General features: G+C 44.0%; 1 protein-coding gene across 1 annotated transcript in view; it reads left to right on the forward strand.

Moving 5' to 3' along the window:
* Positions 1–15,556, forward strand: part of VPS8 (VPS8 subunit of CORVET complex) — a 932,181-nt gene that overhangs the window by 736,973 nt on the left and 179,652 nt on the right. The window lies entirely within an intron of this gene.

Here is a 15,556-nt window from a genome sequence, read left to right on the forward strand (position 1 = left end):
TTCCCAATGCATAATGCACATGTTTATGTGATATACATGTAAGCACTCCCTGGGGAATGAGGTTGGGTGGAGTTGGGGCAGAGTTATGAGATACATATGTATGTGTGCAAACTTAGGCACAAAAGCTACACCTTCCTCTAAAGGAAACAGGTGTAAATTTGTATGCGAAGTTTTAAGGAGAGAATTTTATAAAGAAAAAGCTGCATACATTGCCTTGATAAAAACTAGAGACAATCCCTCCGATATTTAAAACCATTTAACTGGCCAGGAACAGCTCTTGGCCAGTTAAAAGGCACTTAACCAGCTATCCGAGAATATTCAGCGAGAGATAGCTGGTTAATGCCCGCTGAATATCGCCAGTTAGCATTTAGTGGATAACCAGTTATATCGCGCAATATAATTAACTGTCTGCTAATATTCAGTGCATTGCCGGATAAGTTTGGTAGCCTGCTGCTGGAATAGCAGGAATATTGGCTTGGCCGGTTAAATTTAAACCTAGCAAAAAACACCCAGATATTTAATGCCGTTCACTGGAAATGGCCCGGCATTGAATATCTGGGCTGACCCCCGACCACGGGAGTTAGCCAGGCTCCCTCCTGTGGTATGAATATCTGGGTCTAGTGTATAACACCTATGTGCCTTCACAGGCCAGACACCCTATAGCAAAATTACTCTTAAATAGGCCAGTATTCAAAGAGACGTGAACACCAAAACTAGATGCCCAAAGCTTAGACTCCTAAGATCGGTTGAAAATTCACTTATATTTTGGACTGAAAATTAATTTATCTTTAGATGCCTAAAACTGAAATTGATAAATTTAAGATTGTTATTCATATACCTACATTTATTTATTATTTATTTATTTGGTCCACTTGTACCCCACATTTTCCCAGTTTATGCGGGCTCATTGTGGCTAACAAAGTTACTAGAAAATTACATAATACAACAGGTTAAATTTGTTCCAGTAAAAAATCTTACAAATTAAGTACAGAGTAGCTAAAAGGAGAGAATACGGATGGGAATACAGGCGCCTCAAAAGAGAAGCTGACAAAGGGTAGGTAAACTAACAAAATGGGGAAAAAAGGGGGTTAAACAACATTGTTGACTTTGAGGTAGGCCTTATTAAAAAAATAAGTTTTTTGTAATTTTTTAGGAATCTAAGGGACCCTTTTACTAAAACATAGCACGCTAACGTACATTAGCATTTACTAGGTGCCATGTGGTATAAAGTAGGACATACAGCATTTATTTCTGAGAGAAGAGGACATTTCTCTGGGTAAGTGAGTATTTTTTTACTCTGTGCTTTGGTGATTTAAAGGTTGGGGTTTAAAAGAGTTATTGTAGATTTACTGATAAAGACAGTTAGAATTTTAAAAAAGCAAACTTTATTACCTAGTCTCCATACTCCTTTCCCCATAGTTTTAAAACTTGAACTTTCTGCCACAGCCTAATGCATAAACAGCCTCTAAAAGGCACAGCAGAGCCTAGTTCAGTGTTAATATCCACCCACACTCCCCAACTTCCACCCACTCCTAGCACATCACATCATTTATATTCTTAACTTATAGTCAATTATTCTAATTAGGATAACAAGAGGCATTTTCATTATATTTGTTTACTTTCTGAGAAGCAAACTCTAAATAAGTCACACAATATGCCATATAATCTTAAAACTCTTAATAATATTCCTTAAGAAGTTTTAATTAAACAACACAACAATACTAAGATGCAGACAGCAGTCCAGCAGCGACATGGGTGCTTTTGCCTTGAGTATCACATGTATAATGTTCTCCCGGTTAGCAAGAGGTTATATGTGTATGCTCGATGCAAGAGCTCCTATCTATCAGAGAATAAAGCCATTCTCTTGAGGCTACAGTAGCAGACTCGGAGGAGCTGAGGGAGACAGAGAGGTACAGAGAGGAGGCCTACAGGGATGTTGTAGAGAAGTCCCACCTCTAGCCTGGCAGCCCCTGCGTTGCCTTGGAGGAGGGAGGTATCCTAAAATAAGAACATCACCCTGGTGAAGTAGGAAGTAATCCTTTAGCCAGGACAGCCTACCAGGGGATTCAATATCCTCTCACACTGAGAATGTGCCTCCAAGAGCTTCTGCCCAGGAGGGAAGGGTTAGGACACCTGTTGTAGCTGGTAATTCAATCATTAGGTATGTAGAGAGCTGGATGGCTGGTGGGCGTGAGGATCGCCTGGTCACTTGCCTGCCTGGTGCAAAGGTGGCAGACCTCACACGTCACCTAGATAGGATTTTAGATAGTGCTGGAGAGGAGCCAGCTGTCTTGGTACATGTGGCTACCAGTGGAATAGGAAAATATGAGAGGGAGGTTCTGGAAGCCAAATGTAGGCTTTTAGGTAGAAAGCTGAAATCCAGATCCTCCAGGGTTGCATTTTCGGAAAGGTGAGTAGTGGAGTGTCTCAGGGATCGGTGCTGGGGCTGATTCTATTCAATATAATCCGCTCGGTGGAGAGGAAGGTGAATAGTGGAGTGTCTCAGGGATTGGTACTGGGGCCGATTCTGTGTAATATTTTTGTAAGAGACATTGCTGAAGGGTTAGAAGGAAAAGTTTGCCTTTTTGAGGATGACACGAAGATAGCCAATAGAATAGATACTCTGGAGGGAGTAGAAACCATGAGAAGAGATCTGCAAAAATTAGAAGAGTGGTCAAAGGTCTGGTAGTTAACATTTAATTACTAATAACTTCCCTGTGCTCAACTATGAAAAAATACTAACTAGCACAGTATAAAAAATAGAAAAACTTACCAAAAATGATTAAAACTTTTTTATGATGCATAGGTGCTCAGTCAATGATATGGACTTTGGATTATGGACATCTGTGATAGTGAGAAGTTTGTGCTCCAGATAAGTGCATTTTGCTTTTTGTGTGTTAGTATTTAGCAGCATTTTTTAACTGCTTTATCTTTTTTTTTTTTTTATTTAATTTATAACAACTTAATTTTGCAAGCGCTAAAATAACTTGCCAGAAATACAGAGAAAATAACACACAAGAATTATTTCAATCAGGTAATTCTATACTCTTCCTTAGACCACAAAATATGGAGAGTGAAACAAGACAAGGAGATCAATTAAACAACAGTAAACAAAGAAAACGTGGTATTAACCTGATTATCCCCAGTTATTATTTACTGAATCATTATTCCACATTGATCGTCTGGTTGGCTTCTTCAAACCCAAAACGGTGTATAGTCAATTTATTTAGTTGGAAACATACTTATTGTCCAATATTAGTAGAAATAATACACCTGATTTCATTTTTTTCTCTTTTAAAACCAGAAATTATTTAACAATACAAACACTTGAGTCTCTAATCCAATTCCCACTGATTAAGGTAATCCCAGTTTCACAGGTTTCACTCCTTTTGAATTAATATACTAGAGGAATCATTTCAGAGGAAAAAACTTTAGGAATCATACCCGGAACTCTGGGAAAACAACAATCTCGATATTAATCATCTGTAATAATATTCATTTTGTTCAAATTTTTCTGGTCTATTATCATTTTCAAAATCTTCACTGTTTCCTACTCCTGTAGAACTTCATTTTATGTATCAATTTTTCATTCTCAAAGGATTCGGTTCGATTATCCATGAGGCTCACTAATAAGATTATATCTGAAGCAAAATTATTTACTACCACCGTTAGGTCCTGGAGCGCCTTCTAGATGATACTCAATGTAACCTCCACGGGAGCCAAAAACTCCAAGCTGATAGCTCTTACGGGTTTAGGAATGGCACCGCAGACACAGGTTCATCTGTAAACGACTTCCGTTTCAGCATACACTTCTAACTCACTCCTCCACTCCTTTGGACATGGTGGTTAAATGATTCGGGAGTGATGAAGTTGTTTCCTGGTCCAAGAGCATCGATGCACAGGGGACAAAACGCTGGCCATTGGCGGCTGACCCCCAATTGTCCCCTTCCTCTCAAAGTAACTGCAAATGCAGAGAGGAAATTTCAAGTAAACAAAGACAGAACTTCAGAGGACAGCTGGGCCGTTGAGCGTACGAGCTTCAGGTCGCCATCTTTCCACTCTCCCTAGTTTGGGACACTCTTTGTCTGGTTTCTCCTCAGAGGCCTGTCTGATATGGGTAACCCTTCAGCATAGCTCTCTGAGTCATTGAAACACAGAAGTCCCTCCACCGCTACAAGGTGGTGTCCCTTCGGAGGGGTTAACTGCTTTATCTTTGATGAGTACTGTGTCAGACTTGTTTGATTTCCAGGATGTTGAATAATAATAAAATATCACATTTTGAAAGTTGTTGGTGTGATAATTGGCTTGCCAGTTCATTTACTGGGTATATTGAATGGTATTGTTTGACTGAGCACATGTGCATCATAAACATTTTAAGCATTATAGTAGGTTTTTTTATTCTATGCTAGTTAAAATTTAATGCCAAGAAGTGCAGAGTGATGCACTTGGGGTGCAGAAATCCAAAGGAGATGTATCAGATAGGAGGAGAGAGATTGATAAGCACAACTCAGGAGAGGAACCTTGGGGTAATGGTGTCCGAGGATATCAAGGTAACAAAACAGTGCAACAATGTGGTGGCTGCGGCCAGAAGGATGCTGGGCTGCATAGAGAGGGGTATAACCAACAGAAGAAAGGAGGTGTTGATGTCTCTGTACAAGTCATTGGTGAGGCCCCACTTAGAGTATTGTGTTCAGTTTTAGAAGCCGTATCTTGCTAAGGATGTAAAAAGACTTGAAGCAGTTCATAGAAAAGCGACGGAAATTGTATGGGGTTTTTTGCCACAAAACGTATGAGGAGAGACTTGAGGACCTGAACATGTAAACCCTAGAAGAAAGAGATACAGATGTTCAAATATTTGAAAGGTCTTAATTTACAAACAAACCATTTCCAGAGACAGGAAGGTGGTAGAACTAGAAGACATGAATTAAGGTTGCAGGGGGGCCGACTCAGGAATAATGTTGGGAAGTACTTTTTCACAGAGAGGGTGGTAGATACCTGGAATGCCCTCCTGCAGCAGGTGGTGGAGAGGAAAACAGTAATGGAAGTAAAAAAATTAATACGATAAACACAAAAGAATCCTATGTAGAAGTCATGGAACCAAAACAAGCTTAGTGGTGATTAGATGGCAACACCAGTAATTGTGAAGCAAAGCCAGTGCTGGGCAGACTTCTATTGTCTGTGCCCTGAAAATGGCAAGAACAAATTAAGATCAAGTATACGTATTGTACCTTATACTATGAGTTTATCTTGTCGGGCAGACTGGATAGACTGTATAAGTCTTTACCTGCTGTCATCTACTGTGTTACTATGAAAGGGCTGAAGGCCTGTAAAGAATTTACCCTGCTGAACATTAGGTGTGTAAATATTAACAATACTTTGAAAATACTCAAAAACCCTCCCCCACCTAAAAAGCAAATCTAGAATGAATGAGGATAGTGACACCCCCCAGAGCGCTCCCCCACCCTGTGGCCCATGAGTAAAAGAAATCTCAAAATTCTTAAAGTTCAATAGGCATTTATCCCGTTCCCGCCGGTGAGTTTCTTGTAATAATACAATGTCCCAGTTTTACCTCTTTAATTCAGTATACACTATACTCCATTTGCCGGGGTTATTCAGCCCATGTACGTTCCAGGAACCCAACATCAAAGGACGGCTCAAATCCATCCTCATCTCTCTCTTCTTTCCCCCTCCCCTCTCTCACATCCCTTCCCCCCCCCCCCCCCGTCCCTGATCCCTGAACTTACCCCCTACCTCAGAATACAAACTCTGGCATCCCCCCTGTCCAGCCAGCCCATCCTACCCATGGAGGAAGCCACCCACTGTCACACCCACTTTCATCTCCCCCACTCCCAACACCTTTGACCCTCCGCCCCAAAAAACTTCCTGACACCCCTACTACCCTGTCCAATCAAACACATCATTAAAAACAAGCAGATGACAAGCACAGAGAAAACATATAGGCCCAAAAACCATACAAATTAGCAAGAGAAAATATAAAAATGCAGGTAGTAAGAAGGGAAATAACCAAGAGCACATTTAGAAAAAGCCAAGTATTGGAGCTGTCCACTCTCCGCAAAGTTTTAGAGCGTGTACTCGGGACTTTTTGCCAGCCTGTCTTTACAACTGGTTTGGAGGAGGGCTTATCCCAACCCCCATGTGCAGGAAGATTATTGCAGCCCAACTGTTATGTACCTTTTTGGACGTGCCAGCCACTGTGAACACAAGTCCAAAGGGAAAAGGCCACCTGTACTGGTAATTTGCGGACTTCAAGAACCTGATGACCTCCTGCATTTCTCTCCGCTTGGCCAAAGTCATGCCCGCCAGGTCCTGGAATACAGCTACTTAACAATTGTTTCACAATATTTCCTTTCGAGAGCAAGCCTTTCTCAAAATTTCCTCCTTGAGAGAGTAATTATGAAAACAAACAATGATGTCCCTGGGCGCAGAATCTTGTCGTATGCCCAGGCTCTGATGAGCCCTGTTCAGTTTTACCAATCGTGATCTTGACAAGCCCTCTCAAGTGCTAGGCCTGTCCAATAAAAGTGACAGATTTGAGTTATCACCTGCCCACAGTCTTGATATTTCTGTTTCTGGGATCCCTTTAAATTGTAAATTGCACTGGTGAGACCGATTTTCAAGGTCTTCCACTAAGTCCAAGATACTACAATGCTCACCCCAATGTTGCTGCACTGTAGTCTATAGGCCCTGCACTTGGCCCTCCAGTGCATCTAACTGCTCCTCGGCCTGTTCAAGTCTGCCCCCAAACTCATGCACATCTCAACGATTCTCAACCAGAGCTGCCTGGACATCACCTCTTACCGCTTTCATTTCTGCCTGCAGCACACAAAACCATCACTGTCTTTTTTTTTTTTTTTTGTGATCTTGTCATCATCAGGAGGGAACAGCATGTCGTTAACCTCTGAGTCGAAGCGCTCCAGCTCCTTCCTTCCCGCAGTCACACTTGCCCGATCTGCATGTGAGCAGTGGCAGTCTTCCTCCTCAGGAACATATTTTAAATTATCCAGGCGCTTTCTAGTGCTCATCCTGACTGTGCAGACACTGCAGTTCACCAAAGGGAAGCCACAAAAGCCTGAACCCAGGGGAGAAATTAACTAATTAAACACTGCCCCAATGGAGCTAAACTCTCAAGCGGCCGCATCACACATTTTTCTTCCATGGTTTTCTATACTACAGCAGTCTTTCACTTGATGCCTGCGTGGGAGGCCTGCCATGTCCCTACCAACTCCATAACAGAAAGTTGGTGTCAGAGTGGGGAGAGGCATGGCTCATCTCCTACACTACCAATTAAAGTGGCAAATCTCGTAAATACTTATAGAACCACAATTATATCGTCAAAATGTAGACCTGGTTCCTAATTCATCAGTTTATGCAGCTCCACAATTCACAGTCACTTATTTTGCTCATCTGCTTTAATCTAAGTAGTAACCTCAGCGGTGCTCATTGCTAATGCATGGAAATAACAATGTGTCCAGCACCCACTTCATCGGCTCACCTGATTACCATATATCAAAATATCTTAATAACTGATTTTTATCTGATTTTTCTATTTTTTTAGCTCAATGAATAAATACTCATCTTTTACATATGTCAGACTAAGGGGTTAAAGCGTCCAACACGCTTGTTTCGCCCATACATGAGCTGTCTCAAGGACAATCCCCCCTAAGCTGTCCTCAGTGCCAACTTTGCTGTAAACTTTCTGGGACAAAAATTAATTCAGCTAAAAAATAGAAAAATCATATAAAAATCAGTTATTAAGATATTTTGATATATGGTAATCGGGTGAGCCGATGAAGAAGTGGGTGCTGGACACATTCAGGCTTATTTTCAAACAAGAAGGAAGTCCATCTTTCGACACAAATTGGGAGATGGGCGTCCTTCTCCCAGGGTTGCCCAAATAGGCAAAATAGAAAGCCGATTTTTGGCGTCCTCAATTGCTTTCCGTCGCGGGGATGACCAAAGTTTCCGGGGGGGGGGGGGGGGGGGTGTCAGAAGCATAGCGAAGGCGGGGCTGGGGCGTACTTAACACATGGGCGTCCTCGGCTGATAATGGAAAAAAGAAGGGCGTCTCTGACGAGCACTTGGCCGACTTTACTTGGTCCATTTTTTCTTGCGACCAAACCTCAAAAAGGTGCCCAAACTGACCAGATGACCACTGGAGGAAATCGGGGATGACCTCCTGTTACTCCCCCAGTGGTCACTAACCCCCTCACATCCTAAAAAAAAAACTTTAAAAATATATTTGCCAGCCTCAAATGTCATACCCAGCTCCCTGACAGCAGTATGCAGGTCCCTGGAGCACTTTTAGTGGGTGCATTGCACTTCAGGTAGGTGGACCCAGGCCCATCCCCCCCTACCTGTTACACTTGTGGTGGTAAATGTGAGCCCTTCAAAACCCACTGTACCCACATGTAGTGCCCCCCTTCACCCCTTAGGGTTATGGTAGTGTTGTACAGTTGTGGGTAGTGGGTTTTGGGAGGCTCAGCACCCAAGGTAAGGGAGCTATGCACCTGGGAGCAATTTCTGAAGTCCACTGCAGTGCCCCCTAGGGTGCCCGGTTGGTGTCCTGGCATGTGAGGGGGACCAGTGCACTACGAATGCTGGCTCCTCCCACGACCAAAAGGCTTGGATTTGGTCATTTCTGAGATGGGCATCCTCGGTTTGCTTTATCGCTGAAAACTGGGGATGACCATCTCTAAGGTCGACTTAAATGGTGAGATTTGGGCGTCCCCGACCGTATTATCAAAACGAAAGATGGACGCCCATCTTGTTTCGATAATGCAGGTTTCCCCTCCACTTCACGAGGACGCCCTCAGGAAAACTTGGGTGCACCGTTCGATTATGCCTCTCATTGTCATCTCCTACACTGGCATAGAATGAAAGGCTCCACGCTTCCTTTTCTCTTAGCCACTTCTGCTGCATCTATGACCCCATGACAGGTGAATTCTGAGCCTGGCTGTAGCTGTACCACCACAGTGTAGGTACCCAACAGAAAGGATGCTGCTGTCTGCTGCTGTACGGGGAAACTGGGGAAGGAAGAAAGTGAAATGCCAGTTAGGGGAGAGGAAGAGGGGCAGGGGATGCTGGACCATAGTATGGGTAAGAGGAGTGGGCAGGGAAATGCTGGATCACTGGGGGTACAGTGGGAAGAGAGAAGGATGGATGATATTGGCCTTTATGTGGGTAGGGGGAGACAGAAGAAATGTTGGACTGCTGGTGGGAAGGGACAGGAAGGTACAGGGTTGCACAGAAGGAATGCTGGACTGTAGGAGGAGGGAGAAGACAGAGGGAGGGGCTGAACTGGAGCAGAGGTCAGAGAGTGGGGAGAAAACAGTGAAATGCCGGACAATAGGGGTGGAGGGAAAGAGAGAGGAAATGCCAGACTAGAGGGGAAAGTGAGAGAAGGAAGATGTAGAGCATGGTGGAACCATAAGGGAGAAATAAAAGGAGAGGAGACTGGGAAGATTTTAATAGGGGATAGATGGAGACAGGCCAGCTCAAGTTATCCCTGAGCCAATGTTTGGTGCACCCCCCCTCTCTCAGGTCACCTCCCCACTGGTGTACCACACAGCCTTAGCATTTTCCTTCTGCCGCACCCTGCCCACTTTGATGTAGCTTCCTTCTTCCGCAGAGGTGCGGCAGAGGGAAGATGCCAGAGCTAGTGCTTAGGAGAGGAAAACTACTGGGGATGGGAGGGAGGGTGGCCTGTGAGGAGGAACGAGGTTGCTGGACCCAGGGAAGGAGAGAAAAATGCTGAATGTAGGACACACTGCTTGCTGATAGCTGAATTTTGGTCTCTGCATGGGAGCAGGTGGGGCAGGCTTTTGGAGCCCTTGAGGCTTAGCGCCCTGAGCCAGTGCCTCACCTGGTTTATGCCTTGAACCAGCTGTGGATGATGAATGGGTGAGGATAAGCAATAACAGAAGAGGACTAGAGTGGATGACCAACAAGGAAAGACCTGTAGTACTAAAGGAATATGAGAGAGAGATCTGGGGTGAGTATAGAGGGTTCAAATGTGATAATGGGGAGTAGATGAAAGGCAAGGGAATTAGAGGCTGAGGAAGGAATGAGACAGGGAATATAAGAGGCCAACACCAGAAACAGATGTAGGGAAGAATGGAAGAAGGCAAGAGAGAGGAGAAATGGCAAATGGACAACAGACCTTGGAAAGAACTAAGAAAAAAAACAAACAGAGGAAAGCAGAAGAGATTCACTGGAACCAAAGGGGGTCGTTTACTAAGCTGCAATATAAATCAGCTAGTGGTTGTCAGCATTTGTTGTCCAGGTGTGGTTCCAGGTCCAGTTCGCAGAGGCAATGGGAATCCAAGAATACACAATCCACACAGGTTTGGGTATATATAGAAAGTATATTGTATATATATCCTATATAATAATTCTCACCTCCAACGTTCTGAGGCTGCCTGGAACCGTGGCTTCCGGCCAGAGGTGGTCTACTTATAGGAGTGGAGTAGATAAAAGTGACGTCATGAAAGAATTTCCACTGATTGGCTGTGCCTCCGAGTCCAGCAACAAACCGCCACCAAGCCAGCAGAAAACAGCGACTCAGGGAAACCACGACCCAGCCAGCAGCAAACAGCGACCCAGGCAGGGGGAGCGTGTTTCCCTACTCCTCCCCCTGCCTAGGAATTGCTGCTCACTGCATGCGAACCTCCCAAACCACCCGCACACACTAACCGCCCTCAATCAGAGAAGGCTCCAGCGTAGTTGGTAGCTCCAGTATGGTGTGCGATAAGTGCGAGTAAGGAGCGGTGTGTTCATTTGGGTACTGCTACTGGACATACTGAGGGTGATTCTGAACTTAGGTTGTGGTAATGTTTGGAGGTGACTGCTGAACCCCCCCCCCCCCCCCCCCACACACACACACAAAAAACACTCTTAAAACAGCTGACACCCCCCCCCCCAAACACCAACCCTGCAACGCTAAACAACCTCCAACCCCCCTGCCAACACCCAAACAGTAAAGCAGCAATAACCCTATCCCATCAGTTTGTCACACAGACACTCATTCCACATCAGCTGTACAGCACACACCAAAAAAAAAAAACAGCAAAGAAAATGAAAACACCCCCCCCAAAAAAAAAACCTGCAACGCTAAACAACCTCCAACCCCCCCCCGCCACCACCCACCAGTAAAGCAGCAGCAACCCTATCACAATCTCTATGTGACACAGACTCACTAATACAGGATCCCAGTTAACACCCCTCCCCCACCCCAAACTCACACACACAGACACACACACACACTGATGCAGGACATAGATACATGGACAATCACTCTCTATGTATTACACACTCAATCACTGACACCCCAACCCCCAGCAATGGTGACCCCTCCACCCCTCAGTTCCTTACACACGCTCATTGTACCTCACCTCAAAAAAACCCCCAACACTCTTACAAACAGCCCACACACCACAACAACACTGACCAACCTCTAAACCGCCTGTCACCCACTCCCACTAAAGCAGCATCAACCCTGTCACACTCTGTCTCACTCTCTCTGTCAAAAACACACACTCATACATTCACTCTCTCCCTATCACACAGTCACTATCACACACACTCTATCAAACATACACACTCAGAGGAAAACCTTGCTAGCGGCCGTTTCATTACAATCAACTGGGGGAGAAGCCCTGCAACTGAGGAGGGGGGGGAAGGGGGGAACCCCCTACAACTGCGAGACAGACCCGGGGGGGGGGGGGGAACGACGACACTGCAACTGGGCGGGAGGGGGGACCCTGGCACATACTCTTTCTCACACACACACTTGCACACAGTCTCACTCTCTCTGTGTCACACACACACACACACTCGCACATTCACTTTCTCTCACACAGTCACTCTCTCAAACATACACACTCCGAGGAAAACCTTGCTAACGCCCGTTTCCTTTAAAACAGAAACGTTCGGAGAAAATGAGAGAGAGAGCCTTGGGGTAGGGCTGAAGGAGCAGAGCCAGGTGCTCTGGGGCTAAAGATTGGGGTGTGCAGAGAAAGAAAGAGAAGACAGCAGAGCCATGTGCTCTGGGGCTAAAGTGGGGGGTGCGCAGAGAAAAAAAAGAGAGGAGAGCAGAGCCATGTGCTCTGGGGCTAAAGGTGGGGGTGTGCAGAGAAAGAAAGAGAAGAGAGTAGAGCCATGTGCTCTGGGGCTAAAGCTGGGGGTGTGCAGAGAAAGAAAGAGAAGAGAGCAGAGCCATGTGCTCTGACTTACATATATCTAACAGGAACAGAGAGGGATCAAATGACTTCTTTCTTCCCAGCCTTTATCATCAGCTATTTCCTTTGCAACCTCCAGTTCAATTTCCTGATGTAAGGAACAGTGGCGTAGCCAAGGGTGGGCCTGGGTGGGCACAGGCCCACCCACTTTAGGCTCAGGCCCACCCAGTAGCAGCACATCTATGATGTGGCTGGCAGGGATCCCCAAGCCCAACCAGCTGAAAACTCCCAACAGCTGTCCCTCCTGCGTACCTTGTAAACAGCAGCGACACGCAACTGATACATACTGCTCGCAACGGCCCCACAGCCTTCTCTCTGATGTATTCCCACCTATGTGGAAACAGGAAGTTGCATCAAGGAAGGCTGTGGAGCCAACATGAGAAGTGTGTATTAGTTGCTTCTCACTGCCAGTGAAAATCTATTTAAAAGGTATGCGGGGGAGGGGGGATGTTTGAGAGACCATATGGCATGCAGGTGAGAGAGAGAGAGACCAAATCACTTGTGGGACAGGGCAGAGTTCTTCTGCCCACCCATCTTGGGCCCAGGCCCACCCAAAATTGGGTGTCTGGCTAAGCCCCTGGTAAGGAAGGTGAGCACTTTCACAGGTTTTACTCTTTGAAGTCCCTAGTTTTGGAGCCTATGTGTCTGGCTTTCATTGTTCTCAGAGAGCTCTGGTCCCAGATGCCCAGAGAGGACAAAGGTATGTTAATTAGGGGCACTTGAGAAACAAAGTGCTAGCAGGCAGCTGGGCAACATTTGGTCCATTTGCCATCCTCAGGGATTGCTGAGGGAGGGGGGGAGTTATCAGAAGCTGGTTTCATATTAATCTAAGTATGTCCAGCAATCCTGACAGCGGTAAACACTGAGATGCTACTGCGGCTTAGTAAAAGACGCACAAAGTGAATAGAAAAATGCCAGACAACAAAGGCAGAAAAAAGTATTTTGTTTTAAATTTATTAATTGTGACGTGTCAGCTTAAGGAAATGCACATCTCTGGTGTAAAAATGGAAATGCATTAATACTGCCTACCTCCTCAATTAAATTTTTCTCTAGTAAGTAGCGCTCACAGGGTAAAATAACTGAAAAGTTTTGCTTACAGAAGAAACATTTTTGCTCAAGTTGGTGTCCTTAGGGAATTATGCTGTCCACTTCCCCATCTCCTCCAGTCTGCATACTTCTCCCAACCTCTGATACTTCTCAACTGACAAGAGAACATTAGTTCAACTGCACATGTAATTCCTATATCTGACTTGTACAAATATATTTGCCAAGTATTGTTCTCTTTACACGGTCTTCCACTAAAATATGGGATTGATTGTAAAATTCTGTTTAAATAAAAATTTACATGATTTAGCTCCACTGTTGTTTTTGCATTCAAATAAAGAATGTTTCAAGTCAAAATTTCCATTTATCATAATTGGCACTGCTTAGATTGCCAGAGGACTTTAAACTGGTGTTCATGAGGCACAGAACATTTTCATATGCTGGTCCAAATTTGTGGAACTCTTACCTCTTGCCTTACAACAAACAATGGATTTTATTCTTTTCATAAACATTGTAAAATGTGACTTTTTACTGGGGACTTTCCCTTCATATTGAACTAGAATTATTCTTTTATACCGTTTTATTTTATTGTTTTTTTATTACTGTAATTATGTTTTGAACTTCTTTGGAACGACTTTTGGAGAGGTGGTCTATAAATATTATAAATAAATAAAGGCAGTACATATTGCATCAGCCATCTCTGCTGGATGACTTTTTACTTTCACAGTTTAAACCCCAGGGGCCCTGTATTCTATGGGACTTGTTGCCATCACATATTCAAACTACAAGACAAACTCTGATTGGAAGAAATTGACATACGTATGAAGGCTATTCTCATCCTGTCAGCCAGGGAGGATTGAGGAAAAGCGATCCAGGGACTTCTGGATAGGACCACAAGGTGTTGAGAAGGTAGTGAGTGCATTGGAATAGAATAATGAGAGATGGATAAGTTCATCAGAGGAACCTCAGAAGCAGGTGAATGCTTGGAGGAACTGTGAGGAGAAAGGTTTGGGGAATTAGAGAGGGTGGTTGAATGTATTGGGAATAGGGGAGGGAGAGGTCCAAGAGATGAGTGAGTGCATTATGGCCTAAATATTGGTAACTGACCTGTTTCTGAATTTTGGAGGTGACTCATTTCTGGAACATATTTGTCTATGCCTGCAGTTATTCATCTTTTCTTGCCCACTTATTCCCTTCTCTGGAAAATTAATCTTTTTTCTAATAGTTATAGATCAGCATAGCAGGTGCTTTAAGACTTCATTTTCACTGAAAATCTCCACTGCATTCTGGAAAGTTTCTATAGCATCACAAAGAGCTAAAGTGTAGCCTGGGGCAAGGAGAAAGTCTGCAATATGAGCAGCCGAAGATTTATTTAAGCTTACTTTCAAGTTCAACAAAATGACAAATAGCCATCAGCTTCATGGTTACAGCACAGATAGCCAAAGACTGAATAGCCTATTCAGTAGGTGCAGGTACACGAATGAGAAAGAAGGATGGATGATAGTAGCTAAATGAGTGACATTGGAAGCTTTCCAGGCCTTTGCTATCAAGAGGAACTAACTGATCTGTCTGTCCTTTCAGGTAAGTGGGGGGGGGGGGGGAGAGGATAAGGTAAACAGAAACAAAAATTAACGTAGCTATCAATGGTTTCTTATTCAAACACACACATTCCTTTGATGCAGTGAGTAATCTATTGGAAAGCCCAGCACCCATCCTATATTAACATACAGTTAAAAACAATTTATGTTGGTCAAAGGAGCTGTTGCTGAACAGGATACCAAATAGTGTGGGTAAGGGGCATTATGCTTCATGGGAGAGAAAAAGAAATATCCAGTCAGAGGTTAAGAGCACAAAATTAAAATCAGTTAAACACTTCTCTTTATCCTTTCAATACCAAATAGCTAATATTTGGAATTCCCTACCTTTATCTTTGCGATTAATCTGTTTAAGACAGATTTGAAGACTTTTTTTCTTCTCGCAGAAAGGGTTGTAGTCTCATTAGACATGAGGTTATGTGTTTTTGTAGAAGATGTTTAATGGTTATTTTGGAAATTCTTGGTTACTGTATTTCCCAGACATATTTGGTCTGGCCTTTTTTTGTTGTTGTGGTCTGCCCTGAACTAAATAGGTGGAGGCGAGCTATAAGACATTCTGTAACATAACATAATAACATAACTTCAAACTTCAGTTTTGTTATATGTGGAGATGGCCCATCTATCATATTCTATGGGTTAAATGACCAATCAGACAATGTG

The sequence above is a fragment of the Microcaecilia unicolor genome, chromosome 7 (assembly GCF_901765095.1).
Source record: "Microcaecilia unicolor chromosome 7, aMicUni1.1, whole genome shotgun sequence".
In the NCBI taxonomy this organism is placed as follows: domain Eukaryota; kingdom Metazoa; phylum Chordata; class Amphibia; order Gymnophiona; family Siphonopidae; genus Microcaecilia; species Microcaecilia unicolor.